Below are 23,807 nucleotides of genomic sequence, written 5' to 3' on the forward strand. Positions count from 1 at the left end.
ACCCATAGGGTCCCTTTCTTCATACAAGCTTGCCTAGGGCGATCGGTCAAAACTCGTCTTACTATTCGATTGGTCTTCGCACTTTCACCCTAGGCAGTTCGCCTAGGTCTGTCTTCTTGAGGAGGCCAAAACCCGAAATAAGGAGGTCCGGCCGACCCAGAAACCTCCCCTGTCTGAACTACACTAACCCGATTTTTCAGGGTCCTCAGCGCCATACAACTTTGCCTAGGTCACTTGTACCCTTGACTTAGGCCATCTGACTTGGTCCGTGTTTCTTCCTAGGGTTCACCTAGGTACTTTGCCTTGCTTCATGTGGTAACTTTTTAGTGTAGTTCTGACATCCCAATTTTGGGACTTAGCCGATTTTTCATGTATTTCCATATGACCCGTAGGGTCCCTTTCTTCATACAAGCTTGCCTAGGGCGATCGGTCAAAACTTGTCTTACTATTCGATTGGTCTTCGCACTTTCACCCTAGGCAGTTCGCCTAGGTCTGTCTTCTTGAGGAGGCCAAAACCCGAAATAAGGAGGTTCAGCCGACCCAGAAACCTCCCCTGTCTGAACTACACTAACCCGATTTTTCAGGGTCCTCAGCGCCATACAACTTTGCCTAGGTCACTTGTACTCTTGACTTAGGCCATCTGACTTGGTCCGTGTTTCTTCCTAGGGTTCACCTAGGTACTTTGCCTTGCTTGCTGTGGTAACTTTTTAGTGTAGTTCAGACATCCCAATTTTGGGACTTAGCCGATTTTTCATGTATTCCCATATGACCCATAGGGTCCCTTTCTTCATACAAGCTTGCCTAGGGCGATCGGTCAAAACTTGTCTTACTATTCGATTGGTCTTCGCACTTTCACCCTAGGCAGTTTGCCTAGGTCTGTCTTCTTGAGGAGGCCAAAACCCGAAATAAGGAGGTTCAGCCGACCCAGAAACCTCCCCTGTCTGAACTACACTAACCCGATTTTTCAGGGTCCTCAGCGCCATACAACTTTGCCTAGGTCACTTGTACTCTTGACTTAGGCCATCTGACTTGGTCCGTGTTTCTTCCTAGGGTTCACCTAGGTACTTTGCCTTGCTTGATGTGGTAACTTTTTAGTGTAGTTCAGACATCCCAATTTTGGGACTTAGCCGATTTTTCATGTATTTCCATATGACCCATAGGGTCCCTTTCTTCATACAAGCTTGCCTAGGGCGATCGGTCAAAACTTGTCTTACTATTCGATTGGTCTTCGCACTTTCACCCTAGGCAGTTTGCCTAGGTGTAGCTTCTTGAGGAGGTCAAAACCCAAAATAAGGAGGTTCAGCCGACCCAAAAACCTCCCCTGTCTAAACTACACTAACCAGATTTTTCAGGGTCCTCACCGTCATACAACTTTGCCTAGGTCACTTGTTCTCTTGACTTAGGCCATCTGACTTGGTCCGTGTTTCTTGCTAGGGTTCACCTAGGTACTTTGCCTTGCTTGATGTGGTAACTTTTTAGTGTAGTTCAGACATCCCAATTTTGGGACTTAGCCGATTTTTCATGTATTTCCATATGACCCATAGGGTCCCTTTCTTCATACAAGCTTGCCTAGGGCGATCGGTCAAAACTTGTCTTACTATTCGATTGGTCTTCGCACTTTCACCCTAGGCAGTTTGCCTAGGTGTAGCTTCTTGAGGAGGTCAAAACCCAAAATAAGGAGGTTCAGCCGACCCAAAAACCTCCCCTGTCTAAACTACACTAACCAGATTTTTCAGGGTCCTCACCGTCATACAACTTTGCCTAGGTCACTTGTTCTCTTGACTTAGGCCATCTGACTTGGTCCGTGTTTCTTGCTAGGGTTCACCTAGGTACTTTGCCTTGCTTGGTGTGGTAACATTTGAGTGTAGTTCTGACATCCCCATTTTGGGACTTAGCCGATTTTTCGATCAATACCATATGACCCATATGGGTCCTTTGCTTCATATAAGTTTGCCTTGCTTGGTGTGGTAACTTTTTAGTGTAGTTCTGACATCCCCATTTTGGGACTTAGCCGATTTTTCGTAAAATACCATATGACCCATCAGGGTCCTTGCCTTCATATAAGTTTGCCTTGCTTGGTGTGGTAACATTTGAGTGTAGTTCTGACATCCCCATTTTGGGACTTAGCCGATTTTTCGTAAAATACCATATGACCCATCAGGGTCCTTTGCTTCATATAAGTTTGCCTTGCTTGGTGTGGTAACATTTGAGTGTAGTTCTGACATCCCCATTTTGGGACTTAGCCGATTTTTCGTAAAATACCATATGACCCATCAGGGTCCTTGCCTTCATATAAGTTTGCCTTGCTTGGTGTGGTAACATTTGAGTGTAGTTCTGACATCCCCATTTTGGGACTTAGCCGATTTTTCGTAAAATACCATATGACCCATCAGGGTCCTTTGCTTCATATAAGTTTGCCTTGCTTGGTGTGGTAACATTTGAGTGTAGTTCTGACATCCCCATTTTGGGACTTAGCCGATTTTTCGTAAAATACCATATGACCCATCAGGGTCCTTTCCTTCATATAAGTTTGCCTTGCTTGGTGTGGTAACATTTGAGTGTAGTTCTGACATCCCCATTTTGGGACTTAGCCGATTTTTCGTAAAATACCATATGACCCATCAGGGTCCTTTGCTTCATATAAGTTTGCCTTGCTTGGTGTGGTAACATTTGAGTGTAGTTCTGACATCCCCATTTTGGGACTTAGCCGATTTTTCGATCAATACCATATGACCCATCAGGGTCCTTTCCTTCATATAAGTTTGCCTTGCTTGATGTGGTAACACATGAGTGTAGTTCTGACATCCCCATTTTGGGACTTAGCCGATTTTTCGATCCATCCCATATGACCCATCAGGGTCCTTTTTCTTCATATAAGTTTCCCAAGACTTAGTGCTTTTTTCCTTTGGACACCAATATCACCCTTGCGGGTATCTTTGATCTTCTCACTTTGTATTGGCCGAATGTAGGTCTTGCCATGCCAAACATATAATTGTTCTACACCAAGTCTCTATCTCGTACCGCCAGCTCGGTACATTCGATCAACCTGCCCTTAAGGCACCCGGGACTTAGCCATTTTTTCACATTTTTCATGATTTTGAGGCAACTTTTCTCGACTTTGTCACCTTATATCACCAAGATCCTTTCCCTTTAGCGCTTCACTCTGTTCGTATGATATTTAGCGCTGACTATCACCTTTCTATCGCTGAGCTTAACTTCTTATTCGGTGCCATAGAGCCAGAGATATTTGGTGTATGCTGTTATAAGGGAAGTTTGTCACTTTTTCAAAGGCCCACTTTGGGACGCCCATATCTCACCTTCAGGTATCTTCGATCTTCTTGTCGTCTATGGACGAAACTTAGGTCTTGTCTTGGCCAACTTATAAATGTTCTACGGCCAAGCCGTATCTCTTACCGCCAGCCCGGTATTTTTGGACTTAGCCGGATTTTCGCCTCTCGTGGTAACAATTTCTGTCTTTGACTCACAATAACACCCGAACGGTCACATGCTAGCGCTTTGCTTGGTAGGAATTATAGTTAGCGCTACCTTTTCTCTTTCCATCGATACCTTGTTCGTTCCATTCCATGCCATACAGCCGAAGTTATGATGTTTCCCGTTTTCCATATCATGTGGAGCTTATGCTCTGGGAAAACCATCTAACACCTGTACCACCCTTTTGGGTACCACCGATCTCGACACTATGTTCGGGCCAAATATAGGTTATAACATGCCGAACTTATAATTGTTCTACCCCAAGTCTCTATCTCTTACCGCCTGCTCGGTATTTTACTCGTAAGTCCAAATTTCACAACTTGTACTTTTTGGCCCAATGTACTCGAGTTTCAATTTTGGTAACATTTTTCGACTTTGTCGCTTAATAACTTCCAAATCATGCTAGTTAGCGCTTTGCTTTCTTCTAGTCGTATCTAGCGCTGGGTGTTACCTTTCCAAAACATATCCTAGCTCAACAATCCATGCCATACAGCCGGAGCTATACGGTGCACAAGTCAAATCCATTTTAGCCATGTTTCATTTTTGCCAATTTTTGACCACTCGTATCACCCTTCCAGAGTGGTCCGATCTTCTTGCTTTCTATGGCCGACTTTTAGGTCTTGTAGAGGCAAACTTATAAGTATTCCACGTCAACCCGCTATCTCTTACCGCCTGCTCGGTATTCTTGGTCTTGTGTGATTTTTGGCCATTTTGGTATTATTTTTCGACTTTGTCGCTTAATAACTCCGTTTTGCTCAACACTTAGCGCTTCGGTTGTTTGGGATTATAGTTAGCGCTCGGTTCAACCTTTCCAACACTGACCTTAGCTTGTCAATCCGTTCTATACAGCCTGAGTTATTCGCGATACCGTGTTTCAACCCATTTCTCAAGTCTCGTTTTGGTCCAACTTTGAACCAGCCATATCACCCTGATGGGTACCTCCGATCTTCTCGCTCTATATTGGCCAAAGTTAGGTCTTGTGGTAACGTACTTATGATTGTTCTACGCCGTGTTCGTAGCTCTTATCGTTCGCCCGCTATTTTCGATCATAAGGTGAATTTTCGCCTCTAAACCACCATTTTTCACCTTTGCCCTCTAATATGACCGACTTGCTCAACACCTAGCGCTTCGCTTGGTAGGACACATAGCTAGCGCTCGTCAAGACCTTTCCAACGCATATCCAAGCTTTCCGATCCGAGCCATACAGCCTGAGCTATAGGCGATACCGTTTTTCCCATTTTCTTGGTCACATGCACTTTAGGGTACCCCTTTTTGCCTTTGACCCTTAATACCTCCTCCGGGTCACTAGTAGGCGCTCAGCTTGGTAGGAAACATAGCTAGAGCAGGCCTTCACCTTTCCAAAACTGCCGAAAGTGTATCGATCCGACATCTAGAACCAAAGTTATGGTCATTCCCATCATGCTCTACTTTCATGGTCAACCTCCACCAAGCACACCTAGGTTGGACCAACTTTCACCAACTCATCTCGAACCCCAAATTTGCTTCGACCTACTAGGTTTCCCTAGTAAAGTGGTCAAAACATCCATTACAACACGACTGGTCTTTCTGGTGGTCGACCTAGGCGACTTTGTTCGACGACCACCACCCCATGGAACTAAAAGACGTCCCTTGATACGGACCACCGATACATTTTCCGGCCTGTCTAAACTACACTCATCGAAATTTTTTTGGGTCCCCACCGTCATACAAGTTTCCCTAGGTCAAGTTTTTCTTCCGGATCGGCCGCGGACCTCACTTTTCATTATCTAGGGAGGCCATAGGGCCCCAAAAGGGGTTTTTTAAAATTTTCGACACTTTCGACTTTGGTCGGATTTTTTCCGATTTTGGTCCGACCTAGGGACTTGGTGGTCCAAGGAGCCTCGGGACCAAACTTTTTTCTCAGGGGTCCCTACCTCCATACAACTTTGCCTAGGTCAATTTTTTGTTCCAAATCGACCGCGGATTTCACTTTTCAATATCTGGGGCTCGTGTAGAGTCCGAATATGAGGTTTTCTCATTTTTCGACATTTTCGACTTTTTTCGACTTTTTTCGGGTTTTTCGACCTAGGGGTCCGCCGAACAAATTTTGGGTCAAAAATTTTTATTGAACTAGTCGAAAGTACGCAAAAAGATAAGACTTTTTGCCGAAGACACCATGCCCCGGAACCGACTCCTTCCCCTTCAAAATTGGGGACAAACGTGATTTTTGAAACTTTTCCTTAGGGAGCCCAAGACTTAGAAAATTTTCAAATTCTCGATTTTTCGATTGCGAGCTAGCGCTTTGCGGTCTTCTGCAATGTTGTAGATCTCGACGAGATAAGACTTTTTGGTCAAGGGACATTTTGCCCTCCGACCCCTCCTTCCCCCCTCAAATCGCCCCCCAAAGTGCAATTTTTGCATTTTCACCTCTTTGCACGCACTGTTCGGCCCAAATGGCCACTTTCTATGGGTCTGAGCGCTTTGCGGTCTTCGGCAAACTTTTAGAGCGTACCAAGCCCTAATTATAATTGTTCTACAACACCTTCGTACCTCTTCATCCCTGGCCGCTATTCGCGTACCAAGGTAATTTTTGTTCATTTTGTCAACATTTTTCATCTTTGACTGCTTATATCGGCCTTGTGATGAACCGATAGCGCTTCGCTGTGTTCTAACGTAAGTTAGTACTGCTCAATACCTTTCCAAATCATGTCTTAGATTGTCATTTGCTTGCATACAGCCGGAGCTATGAGCGATACCGTAAAAAGTACCGAAACTTGGAAAAATCCTTTGATCGCCCATATCCCCCCTTTGGGGGCCAGATATCGAAAAAAGTTCTGATTCAAAAAGTTGCGCATTAACGTGTTCTAGTTATGCCTAGAACATTTCACTTCGCTAGCTGGCCTGCAACTTAGCCGTAATTGGGATTTTAGGGTGTTCTTGGAGGGCCCATTTCCTGCGACTTGGTATCTTTTGGGCCCAATGTTTCTCTAATATCTCCACGAGTTTTCCAGATAGCCTTTTCAAACTTTCAGGGTGCCTAGAACACCTCAAGACCTTTCCAACGCTATGCCGTTTGCCTCGCTCGGACATCTACAGCCAAAGTTATTCGAGGTACACGGTACCTTACCCTGTTTTCTCAGTACTTGGTCGAAAATTTCGATCAGCCATATGACCGACTTGGACAACCCTGAGCGGGTTGGCCCCATATAACTAAACTTTCGTCTCGTGGAGGCAAACTTATAAATATTCCACGTCAACTCGCTATCTCGTACCGCCTTGACGGTATACTTGGTCCAAGGGCCATTTCCAGCGACTTGGTCGCAATTTCGCTCTAAGTTTCGCTAATACCTTCGTCCGTGGACATGGTGATTTTTTGTTCGTATTTTTCCTTGATAGTCCCACTCAAGACTATTCCATACCAGAGCCAAGCGTCCCGCTAAGTGCCATACAGCCTGAGCAGTAATTCATGAAAGGTACCTCTACCAGTTTTTGCCATACTTGGGTACAAACTTTGGATCGCCCATATCTCCACTTTGGAGGCCAGCCAGCACCTTGGCCTCATATACTTTTTTGTTGGTCATACCATGCACCAAATATAATTGTTCTACGCCAACTTGCTATCTCTTCTCCAACTTGCCGTTATTCTTGGTCCAAGTCCCATTTCATTCGTTTTTGGACCCATTTTGCTATATGTTTCACTAATAGCTTCGGCCATGGACAAGCTGATTTTCTATTTGTATTTTTCCTTGATAGTCCCACTCAAGACCATTCCAAAACACACCGCAGCTTGTCGCTCGGTGGCAAACTGACCAAGTTATAATTCATGAAAGGTACCTCAACTTGGCACACCACGTGGTCGGCCCAAACCATAAACCAACCAAACGACCGACTTGGAGCACCCTGACCGGGTTGGCCCCATATAATAAAAGTTGCGTCTCTACACGCCCAACTTATGAATATTCTACGCCAAGTCGCTATCTCTTACCGGTAAGCCGGTATTCACCTTCCAAGGGTGATTTTGGTCAAGCGCCATTTCCTGCGACTTGGTCCCCGAATTGGACCATCATCACCTAATATCTCCGTGGTCTTTCAACTCAGCCTCATGAAACTTTCAGGGTAGATAGGTCTCCCCAAGACCTTTCCAACGGTGAGCCGTTTGCCTCGCTCGGCCATCTACAGCCGAAGTTATTAATGGTACTTGGTACCTTACCCTGTTTTTTCCATACTTGTTCGTACTTGGGTACAAACTTTGGATCGCCCATATCTCCACTTTGGAGGCCAGCCAGCACCTTGGCCCCATATACTTTTTTGTTGGTCATACCATGCACCAAATATAATTGTACTACGTCAACTTGCTATCTCTTCTCCAACTTGCCGTTATTCTTGGTCCAAGTCCCATTTCATTCGTTTTTGGACCCATTTTGCTATATGTTTCACTAATAGCTTCGGCCATGGACAAGCTGATTTTCTATTTGTATTTTTGCTTGATAGTCCCACTCAAGACCATTCCAAATCACACCGGAACTTGTCGCTCGGTGGCAAACTGACCGAGTTATAATTCATGAAAGGTACCTCAACTTGGTACACCACGTGGTCGGCCCAAACCATAAACCGACCAAACGACCGACTTGGAGCACCCTGACCGGGTTGGCCCCATATAATGAAAGTTGCGTCTCTACACGCCCAACTTATAATTGTTCTACACCAAGTCTCTATCTCTTACCGCCTGCTCGGTATTTTACTCGTAAGTCCAAATTTCACAACTTGTACTTTTTGGCCCAATGTACTCGAGTTTCAATTTTGGTAACATTTTTCGACTTTGTCGTTTAATAACTTCCAAATCATGCTAGTTAGCGCTTTGCTTTCTTCTAGTCGTATCTAGCGCTGGGTGTTACCTTTCCAAAACATATCCTAGCTTTACAATCCATGCCATACAGCCGGAGCTACATGGTGCACAAGTCAAATCCATTTTAGCCATGTTTCATTTTTGCTAATTTTTGACCACTCGTATCACCCTTCCAGAGTGGTCCGATCTTCTCGCTTTCTATGGACGACTTTTAGGTCTCGTAGAGGCAAACTTATAAGTATTCTACGTCAACCCGCTATCTCTTACCGCTTGCTCGGTATTCTTGGTCTTGTGTGATTTTTGGCCATTTTGGTATTATTTTTCCACTTTGTCGCTTAATAACTCAGTTTTGCTCAACACTTAGCGCTTCGGTTGTTTGGGATTATAGTTAGCGCTCGGTTCGACCTTTCCAACACTGATCTAAGCTTGTCGATCCGTTCCATACAGCCTGAGTTATTCGCGATACCGTGTTTCAATCCATTTCTCAAGTCTCGTTTTGGTCCAACTTTGAACCAGCCATATCACCCTGATGGGTACCTCCGATCTTCTCGCTCTATATTGGCCAAAGTTAGGTCTTGTGGTAACGTACTTATGATTGTTCTACGCCGTGTTCGTAGCTCTTATCGTTCGCCCGCTATTTTCGATCATAAGGTGAATTTTCGCCTCTAAACCACCATTTTTCACCTTTGCCCTCTAATATGACCGACTTGCTCAACACCTAGCGCTTCGCTTGGTAGGACACATAGCTAGCGCTCGTCAAGACCTTTCCAACGCATATCCAAGCTTTCCGATCCGAGCCATACAGCCTGAGCTATAGGCGATACCGTTTTTCCCATTTTCTTGGTCACACGCACTTTAGGGTACCCCTTTTTGCCTTTGACCCTTAATACCTCCTCCGGGTCACTAGTAGGCGCTCAGCTTGGTAGGAAACATAGCTAGAGCAGGCCTTCACCTTTCCAAAACTGCCAAAAGTGTACCGATCCGACATCTAGAACCAAAGTTATGGTCATTCCCATCATGCTCTACTTTCATGGTCAACCTCCACTAAGCACACCTAGGTTGGACCAACTTTCACCAACTCATCTCGAACCCCAAATTTGCTTCGACCTACTAGGTTTCCCTAGCAAAGTGGCCAAAACATCCATTACAACACGACTGGTCTTTCTGGTGGTCGACCTAGGCGACTTTGTTCGACGACCACCACCCCATGGAACTAAAAGACGTCCCTTGATACGGACCACCGATACATTTTCCGGCCTGTCTAAACTACACTCATCGAAATTTTTTTGGGTCCCCACCGTCATACAAGTTTGCCTAGGTCAAGTTTTTCTTCCGGATCGGCCGCGGACCTCACTTTTCATTATCTAGGGAGGCCATAGGGCCCCAAAAGGGGTTTTTTAAAATTTTCGACACTTTCGACTTTGGTCGGATTTTTTCCGATTTTGGTCCGACCTAGGGACTTGGTGGTCCAAGGAGCCTCGGGACCAAACTTTTTTCTCAGGGGTCCCTACCTCCATACAACTTTGCCTAGGTCAATTTTTTGTTCCAAATCGACCGCGGATTTCACTTTTCAATATCTGGGGCTCGTGTAGAGTCCGAATATGAGGTTTTCTCATTTTTCGACATTTTCGACTTTTTTCGACTTTTTTCGGGTTTTTCGACCTAGGGGTCCGCCGAACAAATTTTGGGTCAAAAATTTTTATTGAACTAGTCGAAAGTACGCAAAAAGATAAGACTTTTTGCCGAAGACACCATGCCCCGGAACCGACTCCTTCCCCTTCAAAATTGGGGACAAACGTGATTTTTGAAACTTTTCCTTAGGGAGCCCAAGACTTAGAAAATTTTCAAATTCTCGATTTTTCGATTGCGAGCTAGCGCTTTGCGGTCTTCGGCAATGTTGTAGATCTCGACGAGATAAGACTTTTTGGTCAAGGGACATTTTGCCCTCCGACCCCTCCTTCCCCCCGCAAATCGCCCCCCAAAGTGCAATTTTTGCATTTTCACCTCTTTGCACGCACTGTTCGGCCCAAATGGCCACTTTCTATGGGTCTGAGCGCTTTGCGGTCTTCGGCAAACTTTTAGAGCGTACCAAGCCCTAATTATAATTCTTCTACACCACCTTCGTACCTCTTCATCCCTGGCCGCTATTCGCGTACCAAGGTAATTTTTGTTCATTTTGTCAACATTTTTCATCTTTGACTGCTTATATCGGCCTTGCCATGAACCGATAGCGCTTCGCTGTGTTCTAACGTAAGTTAGTACTGCTCAATACCTTTCCAAATCATGTCTTAGATTGTCATTTGCTTGCATACAGCCGGAGCTATGAGCGATACCGTAAAAAGTACCGAAACTTGGAAAAATCCTTTGATCGCCCATATCCCCCCTTTGGGGGCCAGATATCGAAAAAAGTTCTGATTCAAAAAGTTGCGCATTAACGTGTTCTAGTTATGCCTAGAACATTTCACTTCGCTAGCTGGCCTGCAACTTAGCCGTAATTGGGATTTTAGGGTGTTCTTGGAGGGCCCATTTCCTGCGACTTGGTATCTTTTGGGCCCAATGTTTCTCTAATATCTCCACGAGTTTTCCAGATAGCCTTTTCAAACTTTCAGGGTGCCTAGAACACCTCAAGACCTTTCCAACGCTATGCCGTTTGCCTCGCTCGGACATCTACAGCCAAAGTTATTCGAGGTACACGGTACCTTACCCTGTTTTCTCAGTACTTGGTCGAAAATTTCGATCAGCCATATGACCGACTTGGACAACCCTGAGCGGGTTGGCCCCATATAACTAAACTTTCGTCTCGTGGAGGCAAACTTATAAATATTCCACGTCAACTCGCTATCTCGTACCGCCTTGACGGTATACTTGGTCCAAGGGCCATTTCCAGCGACTTGGTCGCAATTTTGCTCTAAGTTTCGCTAATACCTTCGTCCGTGGACATGGTGATTTTTTGTTCGTATTTTTCCTTGATAGTCCCACTCAAGACTATTCCATACCAGAGCCAAGCGTCCCGCTAAGTGCCATACAGCCTGAGCAGTAATTCATGAAAGGTACCTCTACCAGTTTTTGCCATACTTGGGTACAAACTTTGGATCGCCCATATCTCCACTTTGGAGGCCAGCCAGCACCTTGGCCTCATATACTTTTTTGTTGGTCATACCATGCACCAAATATAATTGTTCTACGCCAACTTGCTATCTCTTCTCCAACTTGCCGTTATTCTTGGTCCAAGTCCCATTTCATTCGTTTTTGGACCCATTTTGCTATATGTTTCACTAATAGCTTCGGCCATGGACAAGCTGATTTTCTATTTGTATTTTTCCTTGATAGTCCCACTCAAGACCATTCCAAAACACACCGCAGCTTGTCGCTCGGTGGCAAACTGACCGAGTTATAATTCATGAAAGGTACCTCAACTTGGTACACCACGTGGTCGGCCCAAACCATAAACCGACCAAACGACCGACTTGGAGCACCCTGACCGGGTTGGCCCCATATAATGAAAGTTGCGTCTCTACACGCCCAACTTATGAATATTCTACGCCAAGTCGCTATCTCTTACCGGTAAGCCGGTATTCACCTTCCAAGGGTGATTTTGGTCAAGTGCCATTTCCTGCGACTTGGTCCCCGAATTGGACCATCATCACCTAATATCTCCGTGGTCTTTCAATTCAGCCTCATGAAACTTTTAGGGTAGATAGGTCTCCCCAAGACCTTTCCAACGGTATGCCGTTTGTCTTGCTCGGCCATCTACAGCCGAAGTTATTAATGGTACTTGGTACCTTACCCTGTTTTTTCCATACTTGTTCGTACTTGGGTACAAACTTTGGATCGCCCATATCTCCACTTTGGAGGCCAGCGAGCACCTTGGCCCCATATACTTTTTTGTTGGCCTTATGACCACCAAGATATAAATGTTCTACGCCAACTTGCTATCTCTTCTCCAACTTGCCGGTATTCTTGGTACAAGTCCCATTTCCATAGTTTTTGGTACCAATTTGCTCTATGTTTCGCTAATAGGTTCATCCATAGACATGCTGATTTTTTACTTACATTTTTCCTAAATAGTCCCACTCAAGATCATTCCAAATCACATCGAAACTTGTCGCTAAGTGCCATACAGCCTGAGTTATAATTCATGAAAGGTACCTATACCAGTTTTGGCCATACTTGGGTGCAAACCTTTAACCACCCATATCGCCACTTTAGACGCAAGCTAGCGCCTTGGCCCCATATACTTTTATGTTGGTATTACCTTTACCAACTTTTAATTGTTCCACGTCGACATGCTATCTCTTCATTAACTTGGTGGTATTCTTGGTCCAAGTCCCATTTCCTTCGACTAAGGTACCATTTTCCTCTATGTTCCGCTAATAGCTTCGTCCATGTACTTTGTGATTTTTTGTTCATATTTTTCCTAGATAGTCCCACTCAAGACCATTCCAAATCACGCCGTAACTTGTCGCTCGGTGGTAAACTGACCGAGTTATAATTCATGAAAGTTACCTCAACTTGGTACAACACGTGGTCGGTCCAAACCATCAACCAACCATATGACCAACTTCGAGTCGAGCTAGCGGCTTGGCCCCATATAATCAAATGCGTGTCTTGGTAAGGGCTACTGACGGTCGGAACAATGTAGCTCGCTAGCTCGTGCGCAAACTTGTGTTTTGGTCGAATATTGGGTGTTCGTGTGCCACTTCGGGTAACACGGACTTTGGTGCAACTTTACCACTTGTGCACTTAATAACTTCTCGGTCGTTCAAGTCTATGCCTTCAAACTCTCAGGGTAGTTAGGTCTCATCGAGACCTTTCCAATGCTATGTCGTTTTTCTTGCTCGGCCATCCACAGCCCGAGTTATTCGAGGTACACCGTACCTTACCCTGTTTTTTCCTCATTTGGGTGCAAACCTTAGAACACCCATATGGCCCACTTGGAGACTAGCTGGCGCTTTGGCCCCATATAATGATAAGTGCGCCTTGACTAGGGCTACTGACGATCAGAACATTTCAACTTGCTAGCTCGGGCCCACACTTGTGTTTTTCTCGAATATATGGTTCAAGTGTGCCACTTTGGGCACTTTTGGACATTTTGTCCCCACACAACTTTCTTGCCTTGGTAGATAGGGTCTTGTGTTCTCGGGCAAAAAGATGCACCAAGATATGGTCTAACTTTCGTTCATTTACCGCAAAGCGCTATCTCCAACACCCGAGGAGATAGAAAGTGATTATGTTCGGTATATCGGTCTTCCATGGCCTACTATGGTAAGCCCCTGCAGGTATGCAACCGAAGGTGCTTGGTACATGTATTTGGTGCAATATCGGTGCAAAGTAGGTGTTTCCTTGATCGGGCTATAACTTTCTTGGTTGATGTTGGATTGCTTTACGGTCTTCGGGGGATAGTTAGGGAACATGTTGGCCAACATTTTCTTATTCCTCAGCCTGGCCGTACCTCTTACCGTCTAGGCGGTATTCATGCTCTAAGTTGGAACTTGTGTTCCTTCGGGCAACTTTTCTGACTTTGACGCTTAATAACTTCCGTTCATATGCAGTCTAAGCTCTGCAACTCTCAGGAAAGCTTGTACTACTCATTTCCTTTCCATATCAGTCTTTGGCTTGTCGATCCGATGTCTACAGCCTTAGTTATTCACGTTCCCTGTGAAGGTAGGTTTTTGCCCATTTTCCAGTTCATGTGGTAACATTCCCGGACTTTGCCGGCTTTCTCTTCACGTGGTAACTTGCTTGCTCATGTGGTAACTTGGAAGTGTATTTCTGACAGACCCAATCTGGGACTTAGTCGATTTTTCTCTGCATATTATATGGATCCATCACTAGGCCATCTTGCTTGCTCATGTGGTAACTTGGAAGTGTATTTCTGACAGACCCAATCTGGGACTTAGCCGATTTTTCTCTTCATATCATATGGATCCATCACTAGGCCATCTTGCTTGCTTGTGTGGTAACTTGATAGTGTATGTCTGACAGACCCAATCTGGGACTTAGCCGATTTTTCTCTTCATATCATATGGATCCATCACTAGGCCATCTTGCTTGCTTGTGTGGTAACTTGGAAGTGTATTTCTGACAGACCCAATCTGGGACTTAGCCGATTTTTCTCTTCATATTATATGGATCCTGGACTTAGCCGATTTTTCTCTTCATATCATATGGATCCATCACTAGGCCATCTTGCTTGCTTGTGTGGTAACTTGGAAGTGTATTTCTGACAGACCCAATCTGGGACTTAGCCGATTTTTCTCTTCATATCATATGGATCCTGGACTTAGCCGATTTTTCTCTTCATATCATATGGATCCATCACTAGGCCATCTTGCTTGCTTGTGTGGTAACTTGGAAGTGTATTTCTGACAGACCCAATCTGGGACTTAGCCGATTTTTCTCTTCATATTATATGGTTCCATCACTAGGCCATCTTGCTTGCTTGTGTGGTATCTTGAAAGTGTATGTCTGACAGACCCAATCTCGGACTTAGCCGATTTTTCTCTTCATATAATATGGATCCTGGACTTAGCCTGTTATTAGGTTATTATATATGGATCCTGGACTTAGCCGATTATTAGGTTATTATATATGGATCCTGGACTTAGCCGATTTTTCTCTTCATATAATATGGATCCGGGACTTAGCCGATTATTAGGTTATTATATATGGATCCTGGACTTAGCCGATATTTCTCTTCATATAATATGGATCCGGGACTTAGCCAATTTTTCTCTTCATATAATATGGATCCGGGACTTAGCCGATTTTTCTCTTCATATAATATGGATCCGGGACTTAGCCAATTTTTCTCTTCATGTGGTAACGTATGCCAATCGCTCACAAGTCATGGGATGAGGGTACTTGTGTTCTTCCATCTTCTAAGTCCCGCACGGGGACATCGTGATCGCCCCAAGTCCGGAATAGCGCCAAGTCAAGCCCCACGGTGGCCGTGCAGGACCTGTTAGCGGCGGCCCCACTGACAGCACTAATCCGGACTTAGAAATTATATCTTTCTAATCGAACACCACACACGCAACACCACCATACCACCATCTCCTTGCAAGTACCTAAGTACCCGCAACTCCATGGTGAAGGCAATGTCACTCCATCACCAACCTCTTTGCATTGCAAGCACTTGCGTACCTACAACACTCCGAAGAAGGCAACGGCGCGCGATGCTCGACTCCACACACCACACCACACCACACCACCGATGGCCAGCCAGCCAGCCAGCCCAGCTAAGGGCTAACCCACCAACCAACCACCAATGGCCTAGGCCAGCCGGATCCCACCTTCAAGTCCAAGCACAGCCAAGTGCAAGTACCGCCAAGTGTTCACCAACCAACCATCACACCAGGTCAGCCGGCCAGTACCCACCTTCAAGTGCCATTACCCTCGGGTGCAAGCCCAATCAAGTGTTAACCAACCAACCCGGCCAAGGCAGCCAACAGGCCGGCACCCTACAGCACCGACCCGCCATCACCACCTCAACCGTTGACCATGCAAGTGGCCTCGGACAACAGGTGACACCCGAAGTACATCCGAAGAACGTATATCAAGTGTTTGCTCACCAAGTCCTCAACCAACCCCAAGTACCCGGAGGTACCCAGAGTGTTGGATCCGCCAACCCGTCCCGGCACTCCAAGTCCTTGCGAACCCAAAGTGTTTGCCCGGTAGGGCCATTGTATCACAACGCTTGCGACCATGCAAGTGGCCTCGAACAAGGTGACAGGGGTATCTTCACCAAGTTCTCAACCAACCCCAAGTACCCGGAGGTACCCAGAGTGTTGGGTCCGCCAACCACTACCAGCACTCCAAGTCCTCGCGAACATAAAGTGTTTGCCCGGTAGGGCCATTAGACCACAACGCTTGCTAACCATGCAAGTGGTCTCGGACAACAGGTGACACCCGAAGTACATCCGGAGAGTGTACAACAAGTGTTTGTTCACCAAGTCCTCAACCAACCCCAAGTACCCGGAGGTACCCAGAGTGTTGGGTCCGCCAACCACTACCAGCACTCTAAGTCCTCGCGAACCCAAAGTGTTTGCCCGGTAGGGCCATTAGACCACAACGCTTGCTAACCATGCAAGTGGTCTCGGACAACAGGCGATACCCGAAGTACATCCGAAGAGTGTATATCAAGTGTTTGTTCACCAAGTCCTCAACCAACCCCAAGTACCCGGAGGTACCCAGAGTGTTGGATCCGCAAACCCGTCCCGGCACTCCAAGTCCTTGCGAACCCAAAGTGTTTGCCCGGTAGGGCCATTGTATCACAACGCTTGCTACCATGCAAGTGGCCTCGGACAACAGGTGACACCCGAAGTACATCCGGAGAGTGTACAACAAGTGTTTGTTCACCAAGTCCTCAACCAACCCCAAGTACCCGGAGGTACCCAGAGTGTTGGGTCCGCCAACCACTACCAGCACTCCAAGTCCTCGCGAACATAAAGTGTTTGCCCGGTAGGGCCATTAGACCACAACGCTTGCTAACCATGCAAGTGGTCTCGGACAACAGGTGACACCCGAAGTACATCCGGAGAGTGTATATCAAGTGTTTGTTCACCAAGTCCTCAACCAACCCCAAGTACCCGGAGGTACCCAGAGTGTTGGATCCGCCAACCCGTCCCGGCACTCTAAGTCCTTGCGAACCCAAAGTGTTTGCCCGGTTGGGCCATTAGATCACAACGCTTGCTAACCATGCAAGTGGTCTGGAGTATAGGTGATACTGACATACCACCGAGATGGTACATCTAGTATTGGGTCACCAAAACCAAACCAACCCCAAGTATCAACCCGGCATACTCAGAGTGATGGATCCGCCAACCCGTCCCGGCACTCCAAGTCCTTGACGAACCGAAAGTGTTTGCCCGGTAAGGCCATTAGATCACAACGCTTGCTACCCCACGGCGAGCTAAACATGCAAGTGGTCTTAGGCAACAGGTGACACCCGAAATTCATCCGAAGATGGAATATCAAGTGTTTAATCACCAAGCCAGCATCCAAACACCAAGTACCCCGGGAGGACCCGATGCGTTGCGACCATCTCCAAGTTCTTGACGAACCCGCAGTGAAAGGCGGTAAGGCCTCTGGGCCGCAACGCTCGCATGTGTTAACCCGCAAACACCACTGACCGGTCGGTCCACCGCAAGGGTGGGTCCAACTAGTCCACACACGGTATGCCGCATGTGCCCCCCGGGGGGAGCACACCGCACACAACCACCAAGCATGGGTCGCCTGAAAGGATCGAAATGTACATCTCTCTTCAATGCGTAGCGCCCAGCCTGCAAACCCGTCGTTTTCGGGTGGTCTTAGGAGTCGAAACTATTCTTGGAAGATCGGCAAGCACAACGCCTTTTCCCACTTCAGGTACTTCGGCGAGCGCACTCGCGATAGGCTCAGTTTGAGGGTTTCCAATAAATGGAAAGAGTCTATAGAAGACTCAATCCGGTCTCGTGATGTTATTAGCCATCTAGCTAACGACTCCTATACATATACTACCAGCCTGGTTCGGTTACGACCTTAGAGGCGTTCAGGCATAATCCGACGGACGTAGCGTCATACCAAAGTCCGCTCGGACTAGTATTGAGCCATTGGTCCGTACCTGTGGTTCCTCTCGTACTGCACAGGAATTCCATTGAGATAGTACTTGCACACCAGTAGGGTAAAACTAACCTGTCTCACGACGGTCTAAACCCAGCTCACGTTCCCTTGAAAGGGTGAACAATCCTACGCTTTGTGAATTTTGCTTCGCAATGATAGGAAGAGCCGACATCGAAGGATCAAAAAGCCACGTCGCTATGAACGCTTGGCGGCCACAAGCCAGTTATCCCTGTGTGAGCTGTCAAACGCTGTAGTGTCAACACGTGCTGAGCGTCGCTCCGTGTTTTTCATAAAAATTTCGCGTAAAAAGTTTAAAGAACCCACGAAAGTTTGTTGTAATCGTTAAAACTAGTGCCAATCTACAGATTAGTAGTGAAAACCGCATTAAAATCATCGATTTCAACGAAAAACAAGAAAGAAAAGTGTTTGTTTACATTTTGTATGGAGAGCGGCCCGGGGCGTAGCCCCATTTGGGACTACGTGTTTTTCGGTTAAAAAAGTGTCCGGATCCTGGCCGGATGTGGTTTTTTAGATGACAGATGGTGTTTTAAAACGAAAGTCAGAGAAAACCGTATGAAAAAAGACGAATTCAGCGCAAAATAAGTGTAAATAAAGTGAAAGCACGCGGTGCAAAAATTTTGGCAGGTGAAGATTCGATCGTCCATTTTCCAGCCGGATTCGGACTCGAAGATCCGAGCGATTTCACCTAAGCCGAATCGGGCTCCGTGTCATCTGATCCGGTTTTTCAAAAAAGGACCGTTGGTGCCGGATTTTCGGGTCGTTCAAATTGACCGTTGGTGGAGTCGGTGGCCGTTGGTTTGAAGTGGCCGTTAATTCAAATCGGTCGGTAATTCAAATTGGCCGGTTATCCAAAGTGGCCGGTATTTTTAATTGACCGTTGGCGGCAGTGTGTCCCGGATAGGTGTCCCGGCTGGGGGTGAAATGTTTCAAGTGTCCCGGCTGAAATATTTCATGGACCAACCATCCGGTTGAAATGTTTCAGTGAAACTTTTCAAGGTGTCTCGGCTAAGAGTGAAATGTTTCATGTGTCTCGGCTGAAAAATTTCGAGGTTCGATCATCCCGGTGAAATATTTCAGTGTGTCTCGGCTAAACTTGGTTCCGAACTTGGCCGCCAGGCGGCGCCACCAGTACCAGCGGATTGCCAGCATTGCCACCAGGCGGCGCTTCGGGTCGTGGCGGGTGTCTCGGCTCACGGAGATTTCGAACACTGTTACCAGGCGGCGGCACTGGTGCTGAGCTTTTCAACGTCACAACCAGGCGGCGCCTTCAGTTCATCAAGTGTCTCGGCTGGTGGAGATCACCGGTTATCACAACCAGGCGGCACTCTGAGTTTTATGGCGAGTGTATCGGCTGGCGGTTTGCGGATTTGTCAACCAGGCGGCACCTGATCGCAGAGAAGAACTGAGATATAAGCTCAGATTTGGAAAGGGGAAAAAGATTGGTTTGGCCTTTTATTTGTTGGAGTTTCTATTTCGCACCGGTACTTGGCCTTCCTCCACTCCCCTTCCCCTTCCCACCTTCCCTTCCCAGACACTCCACCCTGGCTCTCCGCAACCTAACCCATTGCCCACAGCGATTTTCAGGGTTGCAGTAGGGGAATGGAGCAGGCATCGGGGGAGCCTTCGACGCGTCGGTCCGTCAGGCTCCGGTCCACCTGTGACGCTACCGCGCCATCGCCGAAGGACGACGGGGACAAAGTGATGACATCATCGGTTGCGCTGCCGTTGACTCGGCAGCGAAAGGGAGGCAGTGTCGCGCCATCGACTGCGACGCCCACTCGGCCGGTGGTGGTGGTGCAGCGGATGGCCCTGCTAGCCAGTGATATGGAGATTTCAGAGGAGAGCGACGAGGACGAGCTCAACTCAACCGTCGTCCAGCAGGTGGCCGAAGTCCCGCAGCAGGAGCCGACTATCGCAAGCCTCAGCAGCGAGTTGAGGGAGCTCCGGGCAACCGTCGAGACTCTCCTCGCTAAGGTTTGCGAGATGGAGACGGGCCGGGCGACGGCAAAGGCTGGCGACGTGGAGCTGAAGGCAAAGCTGAAGTTGTTGTCTCGCGAAAATCAGGAGCTGAAGCGAGACAACAACAGCCTTCGTGAGCGTGCGGCAGCCAGCGAGAGAGAGCTTATGCTGCTCCAAAGTGGACTCCACTCGATGGGAGAGTTGGCGGTAGCTACGCAGCAGCAACAACAACATGTTGTCGACTCCAGTGCTGTTGGGCAAAGTCAGCATCCACCTGGCGACACTCCCAAACGAAAGCGGACCCGGGCAAGGCGCGGCAAGAAAAAAGAGGGCGAACCGACGGGCATGAACGAAGTCATCACGCCTAATGTCCCCGAGATCCCGGTCGAGGCCGTCTTGTCCCAGGCCATGGCTCCAGAAAAGCCAAAACCGAAGGTAAAGAAAGCAGCGGCTGTGGCAACCAAGGTGCATGCGGAACCAGCATCCTTTGCCAAAGTCGTGGCCAAGGGAGACAAGAGAGCAGCACCACAGAAAGCGGGAAAAAGCGCTGCTAAAGTGGAGAGGCCTGCGGTGATCGTCCTCGAGGCCAACGAGGGCAAGGCCTTCCTCGACACATACAAGGCAGTGCGTTCCAAGACCAATGTGGATCAGTTCGTGGCGAGGGTTTGCCGCACAGGGGAGCGGAAGCTGTCGCTGTGGCTGAAGCCGAACACGGACTGCGAGAGTGTGCTGGCCGATGTCAGCGAAGCCATCAAGGAGGATGGAGTGGCCCACCTCCTTGTCGACAAGCAGACGGCCGCGATCACAGGTATCGACATGCTGGCGACTGTCGACGACTTGATTTCGGCGATTAAGCGACAGGCGGGGCTGACGGTTCCGGGCGAGGCAGTTCGGCTGTGGCGGCGGTACGACGGGCTGCAGAAAGCCCATATCAAGCTGCCGCGCGGGCAGTGCCAGCTTCTCGACGGTCACCGGGTCACCATAGGGAACACGAGTTGCGTCGTGCAGGCGCTCGCATCGGTCCCTGCAGGAGAGCAGCTCTGCTACCGCTGCTTTGGCAAGGGGCACCGCTCTCGCGAGTGCACCGGCCCTGACTACTCCAAGTGCTGCTTCCGTTGCGGTTCGAAGCAGCACAAGGCCAAGGAGTGCAGCTCGGGCCCCAAGTGCCTTACGTGTTCCGGACAACATCAGACAGGTTCACCGGTTTGCAGCGGAAGTAGCCAGCCGTCATGTTCCCGATAGCTACGAACACCACTGTTAGAGGGCGTGACGCTGGGTTGAAGATCCTCCAGATCAACTTGGCGCGCAGCAGGGTAGCACAAGACCTCATGCTCCAGACCGCACGGGAGCAAAGGATCGACATTGTGCTGGCGTCGGAGATCTACCGTGTTCCACCCAATAACGGGAACTGGGCGGTGGACTCGACAGCGAAGGCAGCTGTTATAACGACCGGAGCCTTGCCCATACAGCGAGTCTGGGCAAGTAGGGTAGGACTGGTGTCGGTCCAGGTGGCGGGGGTGACCTTCATCTCTTGCTACGCCCCACCAACACCGGGATGGACGGACGAGGACTACCAGCGGCTGCTCGACGAGATCGATATCGAGGCCAGAGCACACCCCCTCGTAGTCTTGGCGGGCGACTTCAATGCCTGGCACGTGCGATGGGGCAGCGCGAGGACGAAGCCGCGTGGTGAAGATCTCGCCGAGGTCGTCGACCAGCTTGACCTGGCGATCTTGAACCGCGGCAGTGTGCCCACGTTCGTCGGCAACGGCAGTGCTACTGAAAGTGTGGTCGACGTGTCCTTCGCCAGTCCGGCCATTGAACCCGGTAACGACTGGCGGGTGCTCGACACTTTCACCAACAGTGACCACAGATACGTGAGATTCAGCGTATCCGCGACACCAGTCAGCAGCGCTTCACCACACCAGCAGAGGCAACCGCAACAACAGCACCAGCATCGCGACCGGCAGCGACAACGCGAGCAGATTGGACCGAGATGGAAGTTGCGTCAATTCCATCCCGAAGCCTTCCAGATCGCGCTCCAGGCTTCCGGGTTTGCCGAAGCGGCTGTATCACCGGCGACTCTCACCGCTGGACTTACTAGAGCCTGCGATGAGGTGATGCAGAGGGCACCGCCAGCGCAGTTTTTGGTGAGACCGGAAATGTACTGGTGGACGCAGGAAATCGGCCTACTCAGGGAGCAGTGCAAGTCATCTGAGGATGCGATTTTGACTGCCGGAGCCGGTGCACAGCGAGAGTTGGCCAGAGAACGGCACAGGAGCTGTAAGAAGGAACTCGCCCGTGCCATCAAGGCAAGCAAGGACCGTAGCTTTGATGAGATGATTGCGGAAGCTGAGGACAACGTCTTCGGCACTGCCTACAAGGTAGTAACGTCACGCCTTAAGGGTAGCCGCGTCCCCCCGGAGCGAGATCCTGCGATTCTACAGCACGTCGTGTCGGAACTCTTCCCGGATCATGGCACTTTTGAGTGGCCTGCACCGGATCTGGTCGATTGGGGGCAGACAACGCAGGAGCCAGTGAGGGAGGTGTCGGATGAGGAGCTCTTGGCGATCGCGGCGCGGATGGTGCCCACTAAGGCCCCGGGACCCGATGGCATCATCAATGCGGCACTGAGGGTCGCTGTTCGCGAGCACACGGAGACGTTCCGCCGCGTGTTCCAGGAGTGCTTCGATCAATGCACCTTTCCCGCTGACTGGAAGCGACAACGACTTGCTTTGCTACCCAAGTTCGGAAGACCTCAGGGTGACCCGTCATCCTTTCGGCCTCTTGGGATGCTCGACGGATCAGGCAAGATCTTGGAGCGGCTGATCTTGGATCGCCTAAATGAACACCTGGAAGACCCAGATCACCCTCGCCTGTCGCCGTCTCAGTATGGATTCAGAAAGGGCAGGTCTACAATTCAGGCGATTGAACGTGTTAAGGAGGCCGGCCAGCGTGCGATGGCCCACCGAATGACGGATCGGAGGGCTAACAAGTGTCTGATGGTGGTGTCATTGGATGTACGCAATGCTTTTAACACGGCGAGCTGGCGGTCCATCGCCAAAGCACTGCAAGAAAAGCACGTTCCGGCATGCCTGCAGCGGATACTGGAAAGCTGGTTTCGGGGACGGCTGCTGGTTTATGAGACGTCGGACGGTCCGGTCACCCGGGAATTGTCGGCGGGAGTCCCACAGGGTTCCATACTTGGTCCGACGCTGTGGAACACCATGTATGACGCCGTCCTGTCCATCGACATGCCCGCCGGTGTAGAGCTCGTCGCCTTCGCTGACGACCTCGTGCTCCTGGCACCAGGACCCACGCCAGCACTGGCCGCGAGTTTGGCGGAGGAGTCTGTGAATAGGGTTGTGGCTTGGATGCGCGAACACCAGCTGGAGCTCGCCGCAGCTAAGACGGATATTGTGATGGTGTCGAAAAAGAAGAAGGATTACAAGAACATCCCAGTTAACATCAACGGCGTTCCTCTTCGTTCGGCAACCGACATCAAATATCTAGGAGTGCGCATTAAACACAATCTTAAGTGGTCAGAGCACGTCAAGCAGGTCACTCAAAAGGCTTCTCGAGTAGCGACAGCACTTGCACTGCTGATGCGACGGCACAGCGGGCCAAAGTGCAAGAAGCGTCGCCTCCTGGTTTCGGTCGTCAACAGCATCCTCCGCTACGGCGCACCGGTGTGGCACGAGGGTGTTGAAACCAGGGAGGAGCAACGACTGCTGGAAAGGGTCCAGAAGAGGGTTGTGGTCGGAGCATCCTTCGCATTCCGGACAATCTCATACGACGCTGCCGCAGTGATAGCGGGCACCATCCCAATAGCGCTGTTGGTAAAGGAGGACGCTCGCTATTACCAGCGTAGAGTGAACGCCGACCCTGGGGGTCTGTCGGCTAAAGA

At 48.8% G+C, this 23,807-nt stretch overlaps 1 pseudogene; it reads right to left on the reverse strand.

Annotated features, from left to right (window-relative positions):
* Positions 1-17,530: 17,530 nt before the first annotated feature.
* The window catches only part of LOC131291952 (large subunit ribosomal RNA), an 11,048-nt pseudogene continuing 4,771 nt past the window's right edge, over positions 17,531-23,807 (reverse strand).

Source organism: Anopheles ziemanni, assembly GCF_943734765.1.
Source record: "Anopheles ziemanni chromosome X unlocalized genomic scaffold, idAnoZiCoDA_A2_x.2 X_unloc_20, whole genome shotgun sequence".
Taxonomy (NCBI): Eukaryota; Metazoa; Arthropoda; class Insecta; order Diptera; family Culicidae; genus Anopheles; species Anopheles ziemanni.